General features: G+C 56.4%; 1 long non-coding RNA gene across 1 annotated transcript in view; it reads left to right on the top strand.

Moving 5' to 3' along the window:
- Positions 1-38: 38 nt before the first annotated feature.
- Positions 39-7,964, top strand: part of LOC309849012 — a 32,465-nt gene continuing 24,539 nt past the window's right edge. Inside the window, exons 1-2 of the long non-coding RNA XR_014303411.1 lie at positions 39-119; positions 627-795. This is a non-coding gene — a long non-coding RNA (uncharacterized lncRNA). The remainder of the gene's footprint in view (positions 120-626; positions 796-7,964) is intronic.

Genomic DNA, 7,964 nt, shown 5'->3' with positions numbered 1-7,964 from the left:
GAGGACAAGCCGCCGAACCCACCGAAATCAGCTTACGTCAAGAGTTTCCTTGGAAGGAGAGCTGGTTGGTTACACGGCACGTGCAGGAGCCCCCAGTCCCAGGGGTCTGGGAAGAGCAGGTGAGACACCCCCGCTGTCTCCCCGCACCCCTGCTGCCCCTCCTTCCTTCTCAGACTCAGACCGGCTCTCTCACCGTGGGGGACTTTGATCACGAGACAGGAGCTCATTCCCTCCGTCATACCAGTGAGGTTCTGGTTCTTCCTCCAGGAAGCACCCGGTTGGCTGGCCTCAAGCCCGTCCCACGTAGGACTGAGGCCTATCCCCACTTCAGAGTAGGGTCGTTGGTCTGCCCAGCCAGTGCGCGGGTGTGGACAGGGTGAGGTCCCGGGGGTGGTCATACAAGGAGACAACAACCATGCCTCCTCGAACCTGGCACTGACCGTAAGGATGACAGTGCCCCGGGCGCGTCTCGGTGTTCTCATCGCGGGAACAGGCCCCGACCACAGCCCTTGCCGTTCTCCTCCTGCGGGACACCGAGGAAGCCGTCGGCCTCGAGGAGGGACCGTGGCGGGCACCGAGGACATCTGCGGTGCCATCCCACACGTGCGCTCCGCTTACGTTTGCAGGTGGCCTCATGGTCCTCATGTCCCACTCGAGTTCATGGGTGATGTGTGGTCTGAGGACACGGACCGTGGTGTGGACTTGGGCCATTCGGATGTGGTCCTTGGCACCACAGATGGAGAGCAGCAGCAGGAAGGACGGAAAACTCTCGCTTGCCGTCAGGGAGCCGTCCAGGTAGTTACACAACCCCTCCAACCACGGGCCCTGGACGGCCTGGACCTGCTCCAGAACTTCCTCCACACGACCACCGAGAGAGCGCGGTGGCACCTGTGGAAGGAAGCTCCCGGCGTTTCCCTGGAAGGGTGTGGGAGGCCGATCCGGGGAGACCCGAGCACGCACTCATAACAGTGTGCCCTTACCGGGGTGCCTGGGGGGCTCAGCCAGTCAGGCAGCTGCCTTTGGCTCAGGTCACGATCTCAGAGTCCTTGGATCGAGTCCTAAGTCCAGATCCCTGCCCAGCGGGGAGTCTGCTTCTCCCTCTCCCTCTGCTATTTTGTGCTCTCTTCTCTCTGACAAGTAGATAAATAAGAATAAAAAAACTCTCATAGGTTAATAATCTAACCTGTTCTGGAGGTGGGAAGTCTACACTGGGTCTCACTGGGCTAAAACCGCGGTGGCTGGCGGCAGTGCGTGCCTTCTGGGAGCGCTCTAGAACCTCTTTCCTTACTCTCCTAGCTTCCAGAAGGCCCCCCATGTCCTCAAAGCTCGTCCTGTCTCTGGTTCTCCCTTTTGTATGGGTTTGCTGTGGCCTCTGTGATTGTTGATTTCCTGTGTCAACTTGGCTGGGCCATGTTGCCTAGTTATGTGGTCAAACATTATCCTAGATTTTTCTGTGTGTTGGGATTTATGTTCAGATTGGTGGTCTTGGAGTGAAGCAGATTGTTCTCCGTAATGTGGGTGGGCCTCATCCAATCAGTGGAAGGCCTGATTAGAGCAAAGGCACTGCTCTCCCTTAAGAGGGAGGGACCTCTTCCAGGAGATGGCCTTCAGATGCGACTGGCAACACCACTCCTGCCTGGGTCCCCAGCCTGTCCCCGCTCTGCAGATCTGAGACATGCCACAATCCTGGGAGCCAAGTTCTTGAGATAAATCTGTCTCTCTATCCACCACTTACTGGCTCTGTTTCTCTGGGGAAACCGAATGCAGGACCACATGGGCAGTCCAGGGCGATCTCTCCATCTAAATTCAGATGATTAGCAAGCTTAATTCCGTCTACAACCGCAGCTGCCCTCCGCCAGCGAACACATGCTCACAGGTTCTGCAGGTTCTGGGCCGGGCACACAGACGCATCTCTGTGGAACCATTGTTCCACTGAAAACAATGTCTTTTGCACATTTCTGACTGGATTGCTTAATTCTTTTACTGTCGAATTTTGAGAGTTCTTTGTATGTTTATTCTAAATATGAGTACTTTGTTCGATATTCGATGCGTAAAACATTCCTCCTGGTCTGCAGCCCGTCTTTCATCTTCCCTACAAGGTTTTTTGTAGAGCAACATTTCTTTTTAATTTTGCTGAATCCAGCGTGTAGAAGCTGCTGCTAGGCGACAGGCCTGAGCAGTGGAAATCTGAGTGAAGCAGAAGGGCCCAGAGTGCCCGCCGGGCTGACGCCAACAGGCCCATGAAGTGACCCACCTGGAAAAAGCCACCAGCCCTGGCTGACCCATGGGCTATGTACAGCCAGCCACAGTTCCTAAGATGAGCCAAGAATCCCACACTTCTTCAGTCTGCGGTGTAAGCCTGTAACTGGAGCATCTGTCAACTGCCTGTGGCAGACGGTCTCTCCCTCGCCGCCCTGCCCGCCACTCTGGTCCCATGCACCCAAGAAGCTTCTGCTCCGTTGTCCTGCCCTGAGTGAGTCCCACTGATCTCAGCCGGCCGGGCGCCCCCCATGGCACACTGTTTTCCCACTGACCACGCTCACGGTGTCCTATCCCCTCAGCAAGTCTCAGGTCTTGAAGATTTCACTTATCTTCTAAAAATTTTATGTTTATGACCTATAATTATTGTCTGTAATCCATATGGATTTTAGGATAATATTTTTTATATCTGAAGAAAAGTTTTGCTGGGATTTTGATGGGAATTGTGTTAAACCTGTATGTCAGTCTGGGGCATTGTCCAACGGTTTTCTGCGAGAATCGATGTGATCATGGGACTCCTTCCCCGCTAGCGTGCTGATGTGGTCGATACAATGCGGAGTGTCTCCTGGCTTATGTTTTTTCCCCTCCACGATGCTTTTCTGTTTACTCCATTCTGCTACAGAGTCCACCTTGTGAGGTTTTTTTTTTTTTTTTTAAGATTTTATTTATTTATTTGACAGACAGAGATCACAAGCAGGCAGAGAGGCAGGCAGAGAGAGAGGAGGAAGCAGGCTCCCCGCTGAGCAGAGAGCCCGATGCGGGGCTCGATCCCAGGACCCTGAGATCATGACCTGAGCTGAAGGCAGAGGCTTTACCCACGGAGCCACCCAGGTGTCCCCACCTTATGAGTTTTTAAAAAATCTTCAGACACTGTATTTTTTAGTTCTAAAATAGCCATTTGGTTCTTCCTATTTTCTGTTTATTTGCTGAAACCCTGTCTTCATGGAGACATCCTATTTTCACTTGTATTGATTCCTGTGGATGCGTGTGATCTCACCACTTTGAAACCCTCACCAGACAGTTCTAACACCCGCATGACTTTGGTGTTGGGTGTGCTCACGTCTTCTCGTTCTGCACGTTCTCTCCCTGCTCCCATGTGACCTGTGGTCTCTGACACCTGGTCAGTGCGTGCCTCGTGGTGTAAGACTCTGGGTCTCATTTGGACCTTGTCCTTTGCCGGCTGGCCTCTGACACTGCTCCAGGGTCACCATCACATCAACGGGCTTGGGGGAGGAGGGGGGAGGTGAGCGGAGTCCGGCTTCCCTGCTCAGCCTCCTGCACCATTGCCTGGGCTGGGCAGTGGTAGAGTAGCCTAGTGAGGGGGCAAGGCAAGGCTCCCCATTCAACTTTGGCCGGTGGCTGGGACAGGGTGACATTTTTTCCTGTGGTGTTTGGCTGGATTAGAGCCGCTACAGTGTTAATCTGTAGTAGGAGCCCACCCCGTGCTGCTGTCATTTGGTTAGAGGGAATGAGGATTCTCATCGGGGTCTGTGGTATTTCTGTGTGCCAGCGTCTCTAGCTGGACCCTCTGGGGTTCACAAGACAACCCAAGAAGCCAGGGGCCTCACTGCCAGGCTGTTCCTTGGGTCCTGAGGCCCCTTGTCCTCTGCCTTCTCTCTGTCTTCTGGAGAATTCTCGCATTTGTTTGATGCACGATGTCAGTGGGTTTCACTGTGCTTCGTGAGAAGAGTAGGGGAGGGGTGTCTGCTCCAGTAGTCCCCACTGGATGTCCCTGGGGCTCACCTGGAGAACACTGGGGCCCACAGCCAGCATGGCCAAGCTGTGGAGACATGGAGTGTATGGGGTTAATAGGCCAACTCACCTGCTAGCTTAACCCCTTCCTGCCTGGCAACCTCAGACAAGTCACTTAGACGGAGCCTCCTCGGCTGCCACAGAATCCCGCCAGGACAGGCGCTCTCTGGTCTGAGTCCTTTATCCCCTCCTGGTGCCTCCTCGCCCCTGCTCACTGGGCTGAGTCCGGTCCCCGGGGGCGTCTCTGCCGCCCCTGGCTGTGTCCGGCCCTGTCCCTCCTTCAGTGGCTCTCTGACCTGTCTCAGGCGCTCTGCTCGCTGCTGCTGCTGCGTGGCTTCTGCACGCTCACGTGGTCCCAGGCCAGACTCCCCGCTGGCCGGATCTGGACGGGTGGGGTTGGCAGGATTTGGGGGTTCTGGGAGGGAAGAGGCACCCTCGGGCACGGAACAAACCCCACTGGGGTCAGTGGGGGGGACAGAAAGCCCCGGGGCCAGGGAGGGAGCTGTGGCCCGCACTGGTTTCCAACCTCTGCCCCCAGAAAAGCGGAGTAGGGGGAGAGTCGGATGTCTGTGTCTACCGGGAGGCCCGGGGGGCAGCGGGAGGAGGTGACCGTGAGTCCGTCTGCACGTCGCCAGGCGCCCCAACCGAATCGAGTTTTTGAAGCCCCTTTACAGTTGTTTTCACTTATGAAAATATCCCGGAGACCCGTAATTTGGCAATATACATATAATCCATTGTTTCGAAACCAGAAGTGACGCTGGCTGCTGTAATGTAAACTGTTCTCCCAATGAAGGAATTAAAGGAACGTAATTGGAGAAGTATACAAACAGTGATTAATACGCTGCCTCTTGCAAAGACACATTACAGCGTGTAATCTGCCTGCACGGGCGTATGCTGTCAGTGCTTAATCAGGCGTGTGGATGTATTCAGGTGTTAAAGCGCGCTGTTAGCTGGGACGGGGCTCGGTCATTTGCGGAGCTGTTTGTGCTGCGTGGTTGCCGGCTCTCGTCGCCTCCCTTCCCTGCTCCTCTCTTTGGTCTCTGCAATCTGCGCGATTGTCTTCTTACTTTTGTCTTCAGATCGCTTTAAATAGAACGACGGGCTGTGTCAGAAGCGCAGGGCTCTGGGGCCCCGCAGATCTGCCGGGGGGCGTGTGCACAGAGGCCACTGTGGGGGGGTGCCAGTGGCCCTTCCTCCTGGGCGGACCAGGCTGAGGCCTTGTCCACACAGGCTCAGGCCCCGGGGGCGCTCACAGGACCTCGACAGGCGGCGAGAGCTCTGCGTCTCGGGTGCCTCGACGGCGAGTCCCAAGGGTGGGCCACGGAAGTTAGACGCCACAGGGAAGGTCTGCCCAGCTCAGGGCGTCGCTCAGAGCCCCCTCGGACCACTCCTGCCTTCTTCCGTTCCTTCACCCTCCTTGTTTTCTCGCAGAGACTGCGTTTCCAGGGCGGGTCCCGTGTGTCGCGGCTTTGGCCACCCGGTGGAAATGCTGCGAGCGGGGTCTGGCCTAGAAAAGCCCAGCCGGTGTTTCCCGAGACCAGCATGGTGGTTTCAGGCTCTGTCCCGTTGGACTCAGTCAGTCTCTGGAACTCAAACGAGGGCCCCGATGGTGCTTTGCGACGTTGTTTTGTCAAAAGCAAATATGCGGGACAGAAGGCGGTGTTGTTGGAGGACGGGGTCGCCTTATCCCTCGATCGTGCTAGGAAGGCTGCGCCGGACCGCGACGCAAAGCCCGGCTGATATGCAGGGTTTCAGTCTCTCATCTTAAAAGAGCGTCACCCGGAGGGACAAGCAGGGAGACGGGGTAGAGAGGCCGCGAAGTGGGGCACCAGCCACGCTCGCGTGAGCTCCAACCTTCTCGGTCACGGCCGGGAGCAGGCTCTGGAGACGTGTCTCGGCCGCTCCTCGTGGAGCAAAGTGTGACCGGGACTTGAAACCAGAAATCCCGAATGTCCAGATCATGTGACCGTTGTTCAGCTTCTAAAACCGCGACTTCAAACAAAGCCAGTCTGTGCATGGAGTGCGGGTGCCCAGAACTCCTTTCTGAGGCTCGATCGTGCCGGCCCCTCGCTGCGGCCGACAGACGCGGGTAGCAGCTTCTTCCTGGCAAACTTGGGAAGTTGTGGTGACGGCGGCGGCGCTTCGAGATCCTGAGGGAGCAGAGCTGAGCGGGCCGTGCTCCGGGCACCACACCACCCAGCGGCTCCCTGAAAGCGGGGCGCGTGAGCTCCTGACAAAGAAGAGAAAATTGGCGCTACACCCCGTAGTTAACGTGACAACACGCGGCTAATGAGCACTTAATGACCCCCAGTCTGCTCGTTTTTGTCACCCATTTGAGGATGTCACTTGTTTTATACTTAGCCCTCTGGTGTGGGATTAGCTCTGCACTAAAGTGAATTAGTCAAGGTTCTTTAAAAATCAGAACAAAAGTGCGAGGAAACGTGTGCAGATATGAAGAGACGAGGCCGCGCGCTCGGAGAATGTGTAATTAACTTGAGGAACTTTTGGCTGAATGTGGGAACTGCGGTAACATCGCACGCGCGTTTGGTGAGACCTTCGCCTCCACGGAGGACGTACCTTTCCCCGGAAACTGTTCCTGGAGGCATAGCAAGGGTCGCGCTCTTTGGGCGCAGCGAGGACAGTTACCGGCTTCTCGGTGGCGGCGCGGGGACCCGGCCCGGGCTCACGGGTCACGCTGTCCTGTCTCCACGCTCGCACGCTGTTCTCCTCCGGCCGTTTTCCCTCCGTCTGCACTTGCTCGGCTCCCCTGCCCCTCTTTTCTGCTCTTCACTCACGAGAGTCCGGAGAGCGGCAGGACCCGTCCGCTCGGGAAAGCGCAAAGGGCGCTCTCTGGGTCTCTAATGCTGCAGAGAGGAGACACCTTAGCAAACCAGTTCACGCTCACGGCTGCTGTGTTTTTGCAAATGAGCGAAAGATGTTTTTTCTCATTGGCTGCCTTTTAGAGGCGACCCTGGAGCCTGGAGGCCGGGGCCGGGTCCGTCTCGGACCCCCCGGAATCAGTCTCCTTGCAGCAGCCACTCGCCCAAGCCTGGGCTTGGTAAGTAAGAGCTCACGCGTCTCCTAACAACGCAGGTAACAGCCCTGGAGCCAGAGGCGCAGGTGGAAGCGCAGCGGTTCTCCTTGGACTTTGACGTGTTCAGAGGAGAAGTGCATTTCCACGACGCTGGGGGGCTGCGGCCGACCCCCGAGGAAATGCCGCCGGCGGCTGCAGTTCCCAGAACCAACCATAGATGTCGACACAGTACGCAGCTCCTTAAACCCACACGGACCCAGGTGGTTTCCTTACTGGCTCCCGTGGCTGAATTTTCACCATTAGAGACTTCTTCCTTTGCTTGAAATACTGTTATTGGGGGTACCATTTAAGAATTAAATACTTTTAGAAGGAATAACATGTTAATAAGTCAGCAGCCACAGACACCCAAGAGCTAATTAATTTAGGAAACGGCTTCAGGGAGTGCGGTAAGGCATGGTCAGTCTGAAGGACAGGAGCAGAGCAGACCAGCGCCTACCTGCCGAGGAGGCTCAGGGTTCCCGGAGAGCTGGTCTGGAGGCAGAAAGGACCGGCTCCCTAAAGGTGCCCTCCACTCAATTCTAAACGTGCGTGCGGGGCTTTCTTGTGCCTCTGCCTGTTTAACTGAAAAGTCACGCAATGGGAAGTCGCAGGAACACGCAGTTCTGTGGTCCAGGGAACGGTCAGGCTGTGGCTGGGACCCCTCTGTGTCTGTTTGGAATCGAACACTCAGAAGTCTGAATTTTCCACTTCTGCTAGCCAGCCGCTCTAGGGGGTGGACGGGCCAGCCTTGCAGGTCCGTCCGATGGTCCCCACGGCAGAGCCGCTTGTGAACATCCTCGTTAGGTGAGTGCCTGAGACGGGGGACGGCTGCTGGGGGCTCCGGGTGGCCCGGAGTTCGGTGCAAAGTTGTGTTGCACAA

The sequence above is a fragment of the Mustela nivalis genome (genome assembly GCF_964662115.1).
Source record: "Mustela nivalis genome assembly, chromosome: 15".
NCBI classification, from domain to species: Eukaryota; Metazoa; Chordata; class Mammalia; order Carnivora; family Mustelidae; genus Mustela; species Mustela nivalis.
Note: the sequence above shows the minus strand (reverse complement) of the source record. Positions and strands in the feature narration are given on the sequence as shown.